This window comes from Pongo abelii, chromosome 2 (genome assembly GCF_028885655.2).
Source record: "Pongo abelii isolate AG06213 chromosome 2, NHGRI_mPonAbe1-v2.0_pri, whole genome shotgun sequence".
In the NCBI taxonomy this organism is placed as follows: Eukaryota; Metazoa; Chordata; class Mammalia; order Primates; family Hominidae; genus Pongo; species Pongo abelii.
In genome coordinates this window covers 113,284,326-113,302,315 of record NC_085928.1, presented here as the reverse complement: position 1 = coordinate 113,302,315, position 17,990 = coordinate 113,284,326, and the positions used below count along the sequence as shown (strand labels likewise).

At 39.9% G+C, this 17,990-nt stretch overlaps 1 protein-coding gene across 1 annotated transcript in view; it reads left to right on the top strand.

Annotated features, from left to right (window-relative positions):
- Positions 1-6,228: 6,228 nt before the first annotated feature.
- Positions 6,229-17,990, top strand: part of CTNNB1 (catenin beta 1) — a gene marked incomplete at its 5' end in the record, with an annotated part of 41,271 nt that continues 29,509 nt past the window's right edge. The window contains 1 exon segment of the mRNA NM_001133265.1: positions 6,229-6,465.

Genomic DNA, 17,990 nt, shown 5'->3' with positions numbered 1-17,990 from the left:
TTCCCCCAACTCAAATTCTACAATTGTAAATTCAAAACATGAACAGATCTGAAAATAGATTGTGAAGAAAAAGCTTTAGTACAAACAAAAGAAAGATGGAGTAAAATGCACGTCCATCGCTGCATGAGAAATGGTGTGACAAACGTGCAGTGCCTCTCCACGGAGAATGGTAATGACTGAGAGCCTTGCTTGTCCACCTAAAAAGAGGATGTGAAATAAAATATATTTTAAAGAAAATCCATGCAAATGCAGTGTCCCTTCTGGGTATAGCTGGAACAGCGTTCTGTTTGAATAATTTTATACCTTCGCTTAGAACTAAAATTTCTGCAAAGTTATACCAAAATGCTGTTAAAATATATACATTGTATAAGCAACAATTGTATTATAAGATTTAGCATTAAATTTTAAGATTATCCAATATAATAAAATTTAATAGCCAATAATCTTTACAATTTGGCCATGAGAAAATTTATTTCTTTTACTTTTTAACAAACAAAAAATTAAGACTGCAATACAAACAAAAATGTCATTTCTTTGGGCAGCATTATTAGGAGAAAAATCAGAAATGACTACGTCCTTACCCTAAGAATTTTTTAGACAAGTAGTTAAAAAAAAAATTCAATCTGTATGTTCTTCCACTTTTCTAGGCCCAAAGTTATTTTTTGCTGAGTGGTACAAAATAGAAAACGGACATTTGCTTCTGGCACTGTGACCTTCTGTAGGCCCTGCCCATGTTACTCTGATACAACATATTTCTGGCACACACTTGTGATATAACCAGCAACCACTCTCCTTAAATACTGAACTTGACAGCAGGTGAAAGGGAAAAGAAAATTTTCTTTTGCATCAATAAAGAGTGTTACACTATAAACACACTTCCTTCTTTGATAAGATAGATGATTTTTTAAAATTATTAATTCAGTTAGGTAATTACTCAACACTTATTTTTTTCCAGCTATACACATGGGAACATGTAATTTTTGTTCTGAAACCAATGAAGCTCATAAATATTATAAACTACTTATAATTTTTAAAACGAAATCTATAGCTGATCCATATGTTTTCCAACTAAGATGCAGTATGAAACCTCTATGTTTTAAAATGTCATAACCTCCATACATACCCACAGATACATATACACATCGATGCAACTCTGCACTTACCCATTGATGACTTAACCTTTTAGCATGGATTGGTGAGGGGCAGGGGGAAAAGAACTGGGGAGAATTTTTTTTCAGTAGGCATATTTACTAAACAGGACATTTTACTCAGTATTTTGTTTTAGTGTGTGGGGGGAATCATAATTGTATTTAGACTTTATTTGGCATGGGTTACTCAGTTCACAGCAGAAGCACCTGCAGCAAATTAATTTGTTGTAGCACATTAATTATCTCATACCTTCTATTTAGGCTGCAGCTGTTGCTATTATGTTAATAATATTTTTTATTACCACTGTATACAACAGGTTATGGCAATAATAGAAATATCTCTTTCTCTCTCTCTCTCTTTTTGGCTTCCCCCCCTTCCCGTTGTTTCCATTTTTCTATGTCAGAAAGGGAGAATGAAAGAAATTTAGGCAAATTAAGCCCCAAAGCGCACTATAATTTTCTATTTCTGAACTGATTTGTAAGAGAATGGGTAACTGAAATTAGCAAAGAATCACTCCACACAAAGATGGCGCGTGCAGAATTTGTGAAAGCGAAAAAGAAGACGAAGGAGAAGCAAAGAGGGACGGAATACTGCAGTGCTAGGGTGGTGAGTGTTTGGATGGGGGCGGGGAAAATGCTGCAGTTTTCATGAAATAATAAGGTGGGGGAAAAAAGGCATACAAAGAGTAGGTTTTTCATTGTTTGTAAAATATAAACACAGATGAATTCTGTCTTTGGTTTGTTCATGCTTTTCACTCTGCACAGCAGGGATGTTCTTAAGAAGTTGCCCTCTGCGAAATTTCACTAAATGGGAACCGTGGACCCTGCATGATGGGATTATAATCACACTAGCCACTCCTTTTACATAATTTTTTGTTTAAGATCCAGTAAGACTCCCTGTTTTTAATACATATAAAGCAATAGACATGTATATGTCGATAAACTGAGGGTTTGCGTCCCTATTGCCTAATGCAAGCTAAAACAAAAAACCGGTGATATCACATCTACAAATCTCAATGGATTCAAAAACAATATGAAAATTTTTAGCTGACAAGAACATGTCTGCTGCCTGCAGTCCCTGCAATAGCTCACCATGTTGCCTACTAACCAAAAGATCAAAAATTATCGATTTCATGGCGCTGCGAGGTCTGGAAAGAAAAGCTACTTTAAAATTTGCATTGTTTAAGAAATGACTTAAAAGAATCATTTTTTTCTGAACACTTGGAAGGTGAAAATGGCTTGTTTTAACCTTATCCATGATTTACTATAATTCTATTATTTCTAGCAGCTGGAGTCCAGAAATGATTTTTTCGATGAATTTAGGATTTTGCCGCAGTATACATCTGCAGTCCCAGAATCCTCCGGTAAGTTAATCCTTCTTGCGATGGGAAACGCCTTTAACCTTCTTGTGAATGAAATATCTGCAACCATTTTGAAATTTTTAATGGAGGGGTGTGTGTGTGCACGTGTGTGTGTTGCGGGTATGTGTCTCCGAAACATGATTTCTTAGAAATGCAGCGGTACTTGTCTGGGTTCTTAGAAACATTGAGAAACATATATACCTTTATGTTCTTTGAATATCATGGATGATGACTCCATTGCTTCTCCTTCATACTTTGTATGGTAGCCATTAAAATGTACTTCCTTAGTCTGGCAAACCAATGAAGGCCTCGAGAACACATAACTCCAAGCATGTAGGGTGTTCCTGACATAACTAAAGTGACCAGGCCATAGCAACCACCATGGCCATTGCCTCCCGCCACCTTCACCGCCCCTCCCTCGCTCTGCAGTATACATCAGCTGCAAGCTTTCCACAGTGGCTTTCCGCCGAACTTGCCCAGTGGGTTCCTAGATTACTTCTGTGTGCGAGAATAGCCAACCATGTAGTCTGACAAGAGGTATTTACAACTACTTAGCCTGTTCAGCTGGAAAGAAATCAAAAGATAACACTGAACCCTGAGATGATGTATTACAAATCAAAAGTCCCAATCCATAAATAGCCCACCTGATGAACTGCTAAATGAAAAGCTGATCCTGATTGTTGTCCAGTGTTTTTACATTGTCCTAAGAAATATTTTTAACAAGACTTCTTGGAGAGTTGAGATTGATTGTTTTTAAATGCATGGAATATTATTCTTACCTTTCTGCTGGGAAGGGAGCCTTCCGAGGGGATTCCGATGTAGAGTCCAAGTGAGACCACACCCTACTTTCACAGCTTGTTTTCTACCGTTTCTGCTTCTTTTTAAATAGGGTTAACAGTTACAATTGTACATTAATTTAAGAGACTTAATCAAATGGAGCCAGTCATCCGTTTCCCTCTCTCTAAGGGAAGCTCATTGTCTTAGATGCTCAATAAATGTTTAATTAATGGATTTGATAAAGTATCCTAAAAGTGAACGAACCTTCTTTACAATGCTGGCATATTTCTGTGATTCATATTTCTGTCTGAAGTGCGAAATAATCTGGGCTTTTTTTTTTTTTTTTTCTCTTAAAGGTAATCAAAAGCCTCTGTTTTAGCGAAGGGATGCCTTACATGCAGGTTCAGTCTACCACTGCTTTATATGCCAGTGGCCTGATACCGTGAAAAGAAATATCTTCTTTTTTAAACTAGCTGGAGACACTTTTGTTTCTAAGAACGCAGCCTAAAAATTAGAACCACTTGTCTGTCGCCATTTTATAAAATTAATTTATGTCAAACCAAGGGGGACTGGCTCTAGAAGGAAAAGGCATAAAACAGATTACCAACTGTTTTTATGAAATGTATTGTCCAAGGTCAATTCAAAAAAATTATTTAACAAAATTACTTATTTTACCAAACTCAGGTATTTTGATAATGTATTTTTCTTTGATTTAATGGTAGTGTTTGTCTTCATTTCACAGAAGTTATTCATCTCATATTTTTGGTGAGACAACTAGAACAATTTCTGCTTTATGAAACACGCAAATAAAAATTAGGAGCAATGTTAAATTTAACTAACTTGCTTTAATGCTAGTCAACCAGTAATTCTTCAGTACAGTTAATATGATGGGAAACACAGCATGCTGCATTGTTGCAAATTTTACATTTTCTTTAATAAAATGTATTTGTTTACGGTGTCAGCAGGGATTAAAAATCATAATTCTAAAGTTAAAGTATTTAAATTATAGAAAAATGATTCCATTATTTTGTTAATGGAACAGAGAAATACAAATATAGAAATGTTTTTGTCCCTTAGATTTTCTAATGGTGCAGATATTTCTTAACCAATTTCAAGAGTGCCTTATTCAACAACAAAAAACCTGCACATAGAAAAAGCAAACATGTTTTTTTTTAAAAAGCCCTGTAAAAGTGGTTAATCTGTCGTCTGATTTTTAATGTATAACTTTAATCAATCGCATATTCCTTAATTCTGCAAATGACAATTAAAATTAGGAATCAGTACCTGAAAACGCCATTTATACTTTTGAGTTTATATTAGAAACATGGTTTCGATGAAATACCTTTTTCGGTTCAATCTTTTTGAATTGTGACCACAACCAATAGCTACACTTAATTCTACAGAATTAGTAAGAAAGATTACAAATGAGAAGGTCTTTCTAGACAATGGATCTCACTGAACATCATCTTAGTGTGTAGACTTTTTCCACTGCAGTGGCCCACATGTGCTATGGTGACAGACGGCAGTTGGCATTACCACTTATATAGTAAAATATCTTTAAGACAAAAATAAAAGTTATTTAAAGAATATGCTGGCCCTGAAACATGAGCTGTGCCTTAAACTACATATCCTACCTCCATGAGTGAATGAATAAGTGGGTTTTCTGCCTGCATCTATGTGTTAAGACCTATTGTTTGCTTGTATTAATTGTAGTCCTGGGATAAAAGCACAGAGGTAACTTTCACTGTTGCTTTTTGTACTCTCTCCAATGTTTGGAGGAAAAATAAGCACAAACAATAGCCTAAAGAAAGTGAATCGATCATAATTGTTGCAGCTTTGACAAACGTCAATTTTGCTGCATTACAATGGGAAACATTTTTCGGTCTATTGAAATGAATTACAAAACGTTTTTAAATAGAAAATTAGTTAAAAAATTAGAGGCTGCCTAATCGATAGCTTTCTCTATAAACATACTTGGATTTCACAAATAAGTAATACCGTAAAAAACTTCTTCTCCAAAGAAAAATCCCCACAAATAAATCTATTGATACCTAGTGACAAGTGGAACCAGATAAAAATGGAATCTATAAGAATTAACCTAATTGACAGCGCTCTGGAGCTAATCCATTTCCATTAGTTATTTGTTCACAGTAGGTACTCATAAGGACTTGTGGAATTGCGGGCTTGGCGCCCACTCTACGGGGAGTTCACAGCCTTCGTGAGTGGGGACAGAAGGCGGCTCGGCCCGGTGATTCAGGTCGAAATTCAAGCTGAACAGCCTGTTGAGAGGTGGGATCCACCATCCGGACAGTGGGGGGCTTTGGGGGTGCTGTGAGACTGGGCTGCGACCCAGGTCCAGCAGGGAGTGTGCAGCACAGACCGCAAGGTTGGCGAGGCCCCCTAACCCACGCCCGGCCGGGAACCCGCAGACCGGCGACGGGACAGCGGCAGCGCCCAGGAGCGCCCCAAGACGGGCGCGCTGACCCCGAGCCCCTGCCGCCGCCCTGGCCCCGAACTTCCGCCTTCCCATGACCTGTCCCATTCGCCCCGAGCGGTCCCCGAAGGCCGGGGCCGAGGTGCCACCTTCCGCAGGCCGCGGGAAAGTCGCGCCGAGTCCTGCAGCTGCTCTCCCGGTTCGGGAAACGCGCGGGGCGGGGGCGTCGGACTTGGGACAGGGGAGGATACTGGGGCCACCTTCCCCAACCCAGGCCGCGGGGGCCCGGCCTCCCCGATGCAGACCACAGCGCCCTCACGGGCTGCCCTAAGGTCCCGCGCAGCGGACAGCCGCCAACCGTCACCCCGGGGAGCGTCCGTGGGGTGCCCAGGCACCCCACCCCGGCCCAGGGCGCTCAGACGGCAGCAGACTGCTCGGCGGCGCGGGGACTACTTTCCACCGCCCTCTCGCGCCCCGCCCCTTGTCCTCGCGCGGCGGAACGCTCCGCGCTGCGCCGGCGGCGGCAGGATACAGCGGCTTTTGCGCGACTTATAAGAGCTCCTTGTGCGGCGCCATTTTAAGCCTCTCGGTCTGTGGCAGCAGCGTTGGCCCGGCCCCGGGAGCGGAGAGCGAGGGGAGGCGGAGACGGAGGAAGGTCCGAGGAGCAGCTTCAGTCCCCGCCGAGCCGCCACCGCAGGTCGAGGACGGTCGGACTCCCGCGGCGGGAGGAGCCTGTTCCCCTGAGGTGCTTGGGCGCTCCTTTCCTTATCCTTCCGGGGCTGCTCCCGCTTCCTCTCGGAGCCAAACTTCGTAGCAGGCGCGCGGTCCGGGCGGCGGGCTGGGAGCCGGGCTGGGAGCCGGGCTGGGCGCAGCCGGGAGGCCTGGGGTTGGGAGCGGGAAGCTCAGATGGGGGACGGTGGGGGTGGGCCGCGCCTGGGACGCGGAGGGCGGCGGCCGGGCCCGGGTTCCGGTCGTGCTGCCTCCCTGGGGCCCCGGGGGCATCGCTTGCGGGGAGGGGGCGCCGCGGTGGCACGTCCAGGAGCCCGGATGGCTGGCGGGGGGTGGGGGTCTGTGGTTTCCGTCCGGGGCTCTGGCCTTGGCCGAGTTTCGGGGAGGGACCCTGTGCCTTGGGATGCGCCGGGCCCGGGGTGGGGGGCGGGGTGGGGACGGGGGGCTCCGCCTTCTCAGCTCCTGCGGCGAGTTGGGGTTCGGGCGCTGAGGCAGAGACGCCACCCTAAGTCCCATCAGTCCTGAGGATCGGACCAGTGGACTTTCTCTTAAGATTTTCTCTTTCGTTCTTAAGAATAGAAGTGTTGTTATTATTTTTTTTAATGCCCTGGCTATGTGAGTTTGAATCGAAGCAACTTTAAACCTTAGAGCAACTAAACTCTCAGTGCAGCGGTGCGATGCGTCAGTAGGGTGTGCACATAAAAAAATCCGTGTCTTGCACCTATATTTTAGCGTACTGTGCAGGTGAGTGAAAGCAGTGGATAATGTACGGGGAGTCTTATGGATTTATGGTAGTGGGTATGAGACCCTGGTGAAATAAGGGGGTGGAGGAAGGCGAAGGTGATGGCTTACTGTTTCTTACCAAGTGAACTGCAGGATTCAGCCTCTGACTCAGACCGCTTCGAGAATTTTGTTCGTAGAAATAATTTAAGTTTATTCAAATAGTTTGATGGCAGCTAAAATTGAATTTTAGAGCTCGTTTTCTTTTCAGCGGAGTGAATTTTTCCTTCGCTCCAAAGCTGGCCAAATGGAATTCAAGCATTGCAACTTCTTTCAGTGTTTTGTCTGGAGAGAGGACTTTGAACCGAGACTTTTCGAAGTTAAGTTCCTATAGCCTGCTTCTGAATCTGCCAAGCTTGAAAGCTTTGGCAGTTGGGTGTAGTTGTTGCCTTCGTTCTCTTCCCTTTTGGAGGGAGCATTGTTTCATACTTTGTGTCTTCCAGACATCTGTGGTCTTCCCCCCTCCCCGGACCCCCACCCCTCGAGTTTGTGAGTGGTGAATGAAGAAAGACTAGGCTGCTGGTATGCAGAGGTCGGCAAAAGGAAATCGAGGAGTGGTTTTAGTGAAATGAGAGCTTTGTATCATGAATAATGGTGGCTTAGGCTAGACATCAACTTGAAGAGACGGCAGCATTTCCTTTCATAAAGTCTAGGCTAATGTTTTTCAGATCGCTAAGTTGTAGTTTGTCTGGAATTTAGGAAGCCATTTCAGTATTTGTCACTTGGTGAACGAGCATTCAATACCTTCAGATGTCTTCGTGTTGACTTGTATTCATCCTAAGAAATATTAAATACAGTCTCAAGTGTTATTTATGTTATACTGCTGGTTTATTCTCTGCTTAAATTATTGACATAAATTTCTACTTTGGAGGCTTTTCGTTTGAACTAAGGCTGTGCGGTATTTACTTTACTTTTATATTTAAATCTTTGAAAAATCTCTGCTTTAAAAAAAAAGTACCCTTAAGGGTTTGAGAATGTCCTTTCACACCAGACAAAATTTGGTTAATCTGCGCCCAATATTCATTACTTTGACCTAACCTTTGTTCTGAAGGCCGTGTACAAGGACAAGGCCCTGAGATTATTGCAACAGTAACTTGAAAAACTTTCAGAAGTCTATTCTGTAGGATTAAAGGAATGCTGAGACTATTCAAGTTTGAAGTCCTGGGGGTGGGGAAAAATAAAAAACCTGTGCTAGAAAGCTTAGTATAGCATGTAACTTTAGAGTCCTGTGGAGTCCTGAGTCTCCCACAGACCAGAACAGTCATTTAAAAGTTTTCAGGAAAAACCAACTTAAAAAAAAATAAGGTGGCTAATTTAAAAAAATGAAGCATTTAACAGTGTTCAGGTTTCAGAGTATCGAAGAGGGTTTTTTAAAACTGTTATCTGATTATTTTCTTTACCAACGTGATATAGAAAAGTGTATTTCCAATATTAAAATTTATCAGACTGAGCTTACTGTTCCTGTTAATGACTGGAATAAAAATTGGCATAAATTTTATGGTATGCTTGTTTTAATAACACCACCACCAAGATAGAAAACGAGGAGGCAAGTTTCTCCAAGGGTATTTTGAAATGTGTTAGCAAAACTATTGCAGATACTCTTTTTTGTTATAGGGTGAGGTGGGGAGAGGCGCATGCTAAGTATTGTTGAAACTAGGGATGTAGAGAATTAAAAGTTTGAATATAATTATTTTGTAGTTATAAGTAGCAGTGAAATTAAATTTCCTGCAATGGACTGTAGAAGTATATTTAGCCAAATGAAACTTCAGTGTTATTGAAATGAAATAATACATCTATCCTGTTACAAGATTATTTTTATTTCTCTTGTGGTTTCCTAGCTGCTGATAATCAATAATTGTAGATGAGTAGGTGGTAAGTTTTAAGTTTGTACTTTGAGCTTAGTTGGAAGCATGCTTGACTGCCAACCCGGGGCACAAAGGATGAAGGCTTTTAGAACTGGACAAACTTCTAACAAAAGGTACTTGCAACTCTTGTAGTGTGTCATGTTGATTTGTGACATTGTTTTTGAAAATATGTGTTAACTTAGTTTTCTTGTAGCCCTCTTTTTATTGGAACTGTGGTATCTGTTGTTGAAACTGCTTGACTGAGAACATTTTTATACCATAAAAGTAAATAGTAAACATAGCCCAGGAGCTGCTTCTGGTTTGTCCATCGTATGTAGCCATTGCCTCCTTGTGCCCTCATTGAGAAGATACTGATTTGCAGATTCAGTTGTCCTTCTTTAACAGACTGTTTATGTAATATTGCAGTTGTGATTGTGATAGGTAAGTGGGCCAATCGGTTAAAATAAATACTTCTCAGGTTTCACAAAAGGAAAATAATATGATTTGTGTTGATCTAAATGAGTAGGAGTTAACTCCTATAGTTTTTCATCACTTAAACTCAGGGGAAAGTTCTTTATTTCCTCTGTTTACTTAAGAATGCTGCTTTTGTGTTTCATGCAAGACTGAGCTTGACTCAGTTTGAAACCTAGGCTCATCTGTTGAGGCCTGAACCCTGCTGTCCTTGAAGTATGCGTATAATTTGCTTCCTCCCTAAGGAAAAGAAGCTCTTGAAAGTTAAAGTCAATCACATTAGGAACCCATTTTTAGGGTTTAGCCACTTTTTTTTTTTTTTTTTTTTTTTTTTTTAAACTTATGGGCATCTCTTCTGTTAAGAGACATTCCCCACTCTCAAAGTTTCCCTCAAGCCTGAAACAGCAGAGTGAGTAGTGTCGGAGCATGTTTTCATTGCATGCTTGGGTCATGTTGAGTGCCCTCCAGTGGATATAGTATAATGCTTGTGATTTTTTTTTTAATTCCAAATAAGTTTATGTGGGATATATTTATGAATAGTTCTGATGAGGGAGAATCAACTAAGAAACCTTTGATTTCTAAAATAATTCATATCATTACTGCTAATTAAAATACAGGCTTGAGAAAATGTCTTTTCAGCCAATATTTGCAGTAGAAAAGTCGGGAGGTTTTTTAAGGTCACTTTGAATAGGCAATTCTGCTTAAATATATCATAATGATAACCCAGAATCTCAGTATAGTACTTTAGGAGGTAAAAGATCATAATGTTCAGTTATATTGATGAATTACAGCAACTGAAATTCTCAGAAAAAAATTAATGAAAATGTGAATTGTCAATTTGTCTAAAATCAGTCACAGAGTAAAACATAAGTGCTCAACTTTATTATATTAGGAAATAGATAGAAATAAAGGTAATCGAGCCAGTGTATGTGACCATAGGGTTGGTCTCATTTGTATATAGTGGTGGGCCATGATGAATTGTGTTTTGCCCTTTGAATTTTTCCTTAAAGAGCTTTCTCTAGGCTCCTATGTTAAAGTTCATGGTTTTTCTGTTAGTAATATTATTTTCTGAAAATCCATGTTTCAAATCAGAATCTAATTAGCAACAGGAATGAAGCTTGTTCTAAATTAGCTTTTGGAAGTTAAACGGTCAGCATATGGAAATTTTTCAGGGTTTAGATTTTTAAAAATTTGTTTTTCGGAATATGTTGCTGGAATGAAAACGTTAGCGTAGGGAGGGAAAATGACACTTACCAGTGATTGCTTTACTTTGCCTATGGAATTCAGTGTAATTTCGTGGAAACATTGGTATGATTTTTTGCTAAAGAAATGTATTATTGCTATATTTAGGTTTTTTTTTTTTTTAAAGGCAAGAATGCCTCAAGTGCTTTATGTGAATGATTATTTCAGGATGGATTAAATATTCCTCCATCAAGGACCATACTTGTAAATCAGTGATTTCCAAGTTGGTGCTTAGTATTTCCAGCATTTACTGTCTATAAGCTTCTGTTCTGATTTTTCAAGAGTTTTCTGAGAAATGAGAGTAGGCTTAAAAGTTCTTTGAAAAATTATGTACATACAACTTACTGAAAAAAATTGCTACTGGGGACTTAATTTGTCTCTTGAAATGGGCTACTTGCCTTCATTAATGTAGCATACTACAATTTGATGTTCAAGATATGTTACTAAGAATAAGATGGTTTTCAGAAGCCTTATATAGGATTGGTCTTACTACATTGTAGTGGGAATGGCTACTCAAATGTCTCCAGGGCCAGTTAGGTATTGGGTAAATGGGACCATGCAGACTTTTAAAAATTGAAGTGCACATGAAGCAGCTAGTCATAAGCAGCTCCAGCCACTGTGTGGGAATATAGTTTACATTGCCAGATCATCTGATTTCTTTCCCCTAAGTGGGAAATCCAGATCAATGTACATCTCTTGATTTGCAAGTGTCGGTGAACAAAATTCGTATTTTAAGATGCTGTATTCAGCACAAATTAAATACACTTATTTGCTGAATACTGCCAGTTTGTCCCTCTGCGGTAGTACCATTTGAAGTACAGTGTTTTCATAATGATGATTCTGTGAAATGACTGGTTCTGTGAATGTACATAATTTAGCAGGTAACATTGTTAAATTATTAGGTTTGTATTTATTTAGGCACTTGGGAAATGCCTTGTGTCAATTGATTATAGATTAGGAACTTAAAAGCAGGATTTATATTATCAACTTATTTGTGGAGACTGGGAAACCCACATTTTTAAAGTTAGGAATTAAGATGGCCAGGTTCAAAGAAAAGGGGGAGAAGTAACTTTCTTATTACTCAACCATCTTAAATAGAGTTCTTTAAGTGTATTTTTAAGAGGTCTCAACACTTAATCTGAAGGGACCTAAAATGCTGGACAAATTCAGTGTATACAACTCATGTCAGCCCCCAATTTTACTGGTCTTTAAATCATGTCCTTTTTACCAGAAGTTTGCATTTCTAAGCTAAACTATTACTGTTAGACTAGATCCAAAACTTAAAAACAGTTTAAAATTAATTGAATATGTTTTACTTAAATTAATGGCAAATGGCTTTTTGGCCAGTTTAAGTTTATGTAGGCAGTTAAATCGATTTTGGTTAACTCTTTTGCTGCTAAGAAGGTATTTCCAGAATGTGAAAAGTGGGGTGGCCGGGTGCGGTGACTCACGCCTGTAATCCCAGCACTTTGGGAGGCTGGGGAGGGCGGATCACCTGAGGTCAGGAGTTTGATACTAGCCTGGCCAACGTGGTGAATACAAAAATTAGCCAGGCATGGTGGCAGGTGCCTGTGATCCCAGCTGCTTGGAAGGCTGAAGCATGAGAATTGTTTGAACCTGGGAAGCGGAGGTTGCAGTGAGCTGAGATCACGCCACTGCACTCCAGCCAGGGCAACAGAGCGAGACTCCATCTCAAGAAAGAAAAGTGGGGTGTTTAGTCTTCAAACTCCGTGTTTAAGTGACTGGACTGAAAATGTAAATCATAGGCTGGTGTTGGTTTAAAATGCATCATCTGAAAATAGTGCTATAGTCTGCAATTATTTTTATTACGATATGATGGTGTAAAATACAAGCAGATCAGTGAACCTTTCATGAAACATTAATCCTAAAGGCGTCTCACCCCTGGTCTATCCCACAATCTCCATGAGACTTCATGGAACCACTGTAAAGTTTCTTTTGTAATATCCCAGAAGTTTCCTACCTCTGGTATCTTTTGAACTTGTTGAAAAGGCTTTTCCCCCCTTTATGATGGTTTGAAGAGTGCGAACATCTGGATGATGCTAGGATGAAACTGCTTCATAACACTTCCATTTTCTCCCCTATTTATTTCCATCTTTTAATTTTTTCACTAATATCCCCACGGTTTTACTTCTGTTTTAGTAATTCACGTGTTGCTGGACTAATACTTTCTTTTTAACTGACTTGTAACAGATATGTTAAACCGTTTAAAACTTGGGGGGTATTTTTAACCTACTTTAAGTTATTTCAAGTTAATCAGTCTACATGGCATATAAACCTTATGATTAATAAATCTTAAATGCTGGTAGCTGAGTTGGAAGCCAAAGACGTACAAAAAAGCTGAAGTGTTAGGTTTAGCGTGATAAGCTTCTCTTACTAACAGGGTTTTGTAATAGCAGAAATAGATATATGCATATATATAGCATACCTTATTGGATGTCCATATAAAAATGTGTAAGAAGTTAAATTTACTGCAGAATTTCTTGGGAGTGCACTTTGAAGATGATCTTAAGTGGTGATAGTAGTTTGCTACACTGAGGGATAGTTGTTGCAAACTGCTCCCAATTTTTCTTTACTGTGAAGTAAACTGAACAGCTTTAATAGGGATTAGGAACTGTACTCCCTCTCTCTCTTTCTTTTTTAAGTATAATTAAGTGGTTTGGGGGTAAGGGTGTAGGAAGTGAGTGTCTTTGAAGTTTTGCATGTACTAGATGAATGCCACATGTATAAGGGAGGAACAAGGGATTCTTGGAAGTATTTTTCAATCCAAGTAAATTTGGAGGCTTCCAAGTGGAGTTCATTTCCCTGTGTAGGAAAGTGCTGAGGTAGACCCTTAAATTCCTTTCTGAGCCATTGAAAGAATGCCCTCAGACTTCACTTATACTTTATAGTTCATTTAGATACAAAAGTTACAAACTGAATGCTATTTAGGAAACATAATACACTGACATAGCGCTCTTTAAATAGATTATAAATTTAGTATATCAATTTTCTGGCATTTTGCTGAATTTTATTGTTTAGTTTTCAAGCCCAACTATCTTGTTACTTTGTATATCGTAGTTGTCCTCCGTTGATCACTGTTTCCTGCTTAATTGTGCTGTCATTTTTCGTGGGTCCTGATTCAGAGTGTCAGCATTGTATTCCCCATAGAATAAGAAATAAGAGGCTAGAAAGTTTAGAGATGAGATATCTAGGAATGCCAGAAGATCAGGCGTCACCGTTGAGGCAGAGTAATTAATTATGGTTAAAATGGTGTTGCTGATAAGTGGGTGCTGGGAAATATTAAAATTTGATTTTTAGAAGAACACGTCTCATGCTTGAAGAGCGCCCTCATTGTATGCTAAAGGGCCTCAGGTTTTTCCTTATTGCCATTATGCCGCAGATTCTGTTACATTTGTCTGAAAAGATCTAAGACAGAAGGGCTGTTTAATGCCTTCCCTTTTCTCCTGAACTTCCCCTCTCCTCTCCCCCATCAGGAGCTAAGTAGGAACCCCTTCACCTTTTTACCATCGAATTTCATCAATGGTCTGTCTTTACAATGAAGGAAGTAGTACTGCATTCTGGGCAGAGGCCAATCCTGAGGCATGCCTTTTCAAGGACATTGTTACTTTAGTTACACTGGCTCTTCTGTGTTAACTCTTATCCTCCAGACTCTAATCCTGTTGCTTTTTTTGGTCTCCATCTCCCACCTTTCATCATCTGAAATCCATTCATTGTAACTTCTGGAACTCAGTCGTTAGAAAATCCTTTATATTCTCAATCTGTTGTGAATGTTCCTTTCTTTCTTACTCCAGCTGTAACCTAGCCTTCTCCCCAAGAATGCTACTTCCCTTGCAGCTCTCTCAAGTGGTGAATTTTTCCCTTCTTGCACACCTTATAACACTGAACTAGGAGGTGTGTGCACTAAATGTCTGCTTTTGTTCCTTATTGTCATTTCTTGACCTTTATTTTCCAAAACTTCAAGCTTTGACTTTCATGTGATCAAATTATACCACCCACTGCCCGTCTTTATTTCAAGCACCTGCAAACCTTCCTGGTTCACTTTATTAGCTCTTGGCTCATTGTCACATCCTTCATTCATTCACATCCTTCCTTGTTCACTTTATTAGCTCTTGGCTCATTGTCACTGTCTCTTATTTCTGTCATAATTCTTGGTGACATCAGTATCCATGTAGAGCAATACTAGTGAAGATGCGGTCTGGTAACTGTTACCTGTATGAATTAAGATAAGGAGTTATGCCAGAATATAAGTCACCTGTGTCACTAAGTTTACTGTTTAGCTTACTTTTTTTGTAGCAAGATTTTGATGAAGGACGCAGTATGTCGATTTACAGTGTGGTACAAACTTTGATGTAGAAGATGCTTCCAATATCCTGGTCTCTTAGTTCCTTGATTTCTTCTCCAGTGATCTTATTTTCTACCCTTACTCAACTACACATTGCCATTGTCATATCCTAGAATATTTTGTCTTTTATCAGTAACTCTGCTCCCTTCCCCCAATCTCATTTCAAGCATCCCACTTTCTAGTTCCTCTAGTAAATACGTCAGCTCCAACAGCGCATCAGTCCCATTGGGACCTACAGTTTATCTATCCAAGCTTTTCCCTGTTCCTCACCCTCATTTCTATACAGCTGAAGTTTCATACTGAATTATAATCACTTTCTCGTATACACGTTTAGCAATCTTGTCCCTCCCTGGCTTCATGCCCAGTGATCTCTTGTATCTATGACCATGTCCTTTATCTTCTCCTCTGTCACTGGATGAACTGTAGTCTTCCAAGATAAGGCCACCCAGTTCATTTGTACAGCAGATTCCATCCCCTCTTGCTCTCAAGAATATTACTGTGGTATCTTTCTTGTCTTGTATCAGTGGTTTTTCCTACTCTACTGGCTCTTTCCATGAGCAAACATGGTATTATCCCATTATAAAAAAAATTTTTTCTCCCTGTCTCTCCTTTCACTCACCACCTCAGTCTCTGCTTCTCTTTCCAGCAAAATAACCTTGAAAAATTGCTTTATGTACTCCCGTTTTCTTTTGAACCCCTACCAGTGACCACCACGTTATAAATTTGTAGTTGTCATCTCACTTAATCTGTTAGTAGTATTTGGCACCATTGCTACAGTTGCTTGAAATGCCTTTTCATTGGTTTCCAGGCCACCATGTCTGTTAGCAGGTTTTCCTCTTACTTCACTAGCATTTCCTTCTTTGTTTTTTCTGTTATCTTTCTGACCTCTGTTGGAGTGGCTGAAGGTTTAGTCCTTGAATCTCTCCTTTTTTGTTGTGCGTATTTACTCCAGTATCATAGCTTTAGACAGATGGTATTTACATCTATTTGCTAATGATCTCCAAATTGATATCCTTAAACTGGTATCCAGCTATTTTTTGGTCAGCATTTTGGATGTCTAAGAAGCTTCTCAAACTTAATATATCTAAAACTGACCTCCCGGTTTTCCCCAAAGCTGCATCTTAGTCTTTTCCAAAATACAATTCTGTCTTTCCTGTTACCTAGCTTAAAACCTTGCAGTTCTTGACTCATCTTTCTCTCATACCACGTATCTAAATTCTCTCTGCAAACCTTGTCTGTTCTCCCTTCAAAATAAAGTCATGTGTCATTTTATGATGGGGATACATTCTGAGAAATGCGTCATTAGGAGATAATCATGGTTGTGTGAACATCAGAGTATACATAGACAAACCTAGATGGTATAGCCTACTACACATCTAGGCTATATGGTGTGGCCAATTACTATAATGAATACTGTAGGTAATTGTAACATAAAGGTAGGTATTTTTATCTAAACATATTGAAACATAGAAAAAGCACAGTAAAAATATGGTATCAAAAATAAAAAGTGGTACAACTGTATAAGGCATTTGTGATGAATGGAGCTTGCAGGATATGTTGCTCTGGGTGAGTCAGCGAGTGACGAGTGAGGGAATGTGAAAGACCTAGGACATTACTGTACACTACTGTAGACTTTATAAACACTGTACACTTGGGCTACACTACATTTTTGTAAGGTTTTAAAAGACTTTTTTCAATAATAAACCTTAAATTACTGTCACTTTTTTACTTTATGAATTCTTAATTTTTTAAACGTTTTGACTCGTAATAACACGTAGCTTAAAACAACATTGTACAGCTGTACAAAAAATTTTCTTTATATCTTTATAAGCTTTTTTATATTTTTAAAATTACTTTTTACCTTTTAGCTTTTTTGTTAAAAAACTAAGACGTGGGCCAGGCGCGGTGGCTCATGCCTGTAATCCCAGCACTTTGGGAGGCTGAGGCGGGCGGATCACGAGGTCAGGAGATAAGAGACCATCCTGGCTAACACGGTGAAACCCTGTCTCTACTAAAAATACAAAAAATCAGCCGGGCGTGGTGGCGGGCACCTGTAGTCAGAGCTACTCAGGAGGCTGAGGGAGAAATGGTGTGAACCCAGGAGACGGAGTTTGCAGTGAGCCAAGATAGCGCCACTGCACTCCAGTCTGGGTGACAGAGCGAAACTCTGTCTCAAAACAAACAAAAAACTAAGACATGAACACATTAGCCTAGGCCTACAGAGGGTCAGGATCATCAGTATCACTGTATTTCATCTCCACATCTTGTCCTTCTGGAATGTCTTCAGAGGCAGTAAACATAAATGGAGCTGCCACCTCCTGTGATAACAGTGCCTTCTGGAATACCTCTTGAAGGACCTACCTGTGGCTGTTTTATAGTTAACTTTTTTTTTTTTAAAGAAGTAACAGAAGGAGTGCACTCTAATGATAAAAAGTATAGTAAGTACATAAACCTGTAACAATCATTATCATTATCAAGTATCGTGTACTGGATATAACTGTATATGCTATACTTTTTTTTTTTGAGATGGCATCTCACTCCGTCAGCCAGGCTGGAGTGCAGTGGCTCAGTCATAGCTCACTGTAACCTCAGACTCCTGGGCTCAAGTGATTCTCCTACCTCAGCCTCCCGAATAGCTGGGACTACACCAGGCACCCCACCGTGCCTGGCTAATTAAAAAGATTTTTTTGTAGAGACAGGGTCTCACTCTGTTGCCAGGGCTGGCCTTGAATTCCTGGCATCAAGTAATCCTCCCACTTTGGCCTCTCAAAGTGCTAGGATTACAGGTAAGAGCCACCATGTCTGTCCCACTGTACTTTTATACAACTGAAGCACAGTAAA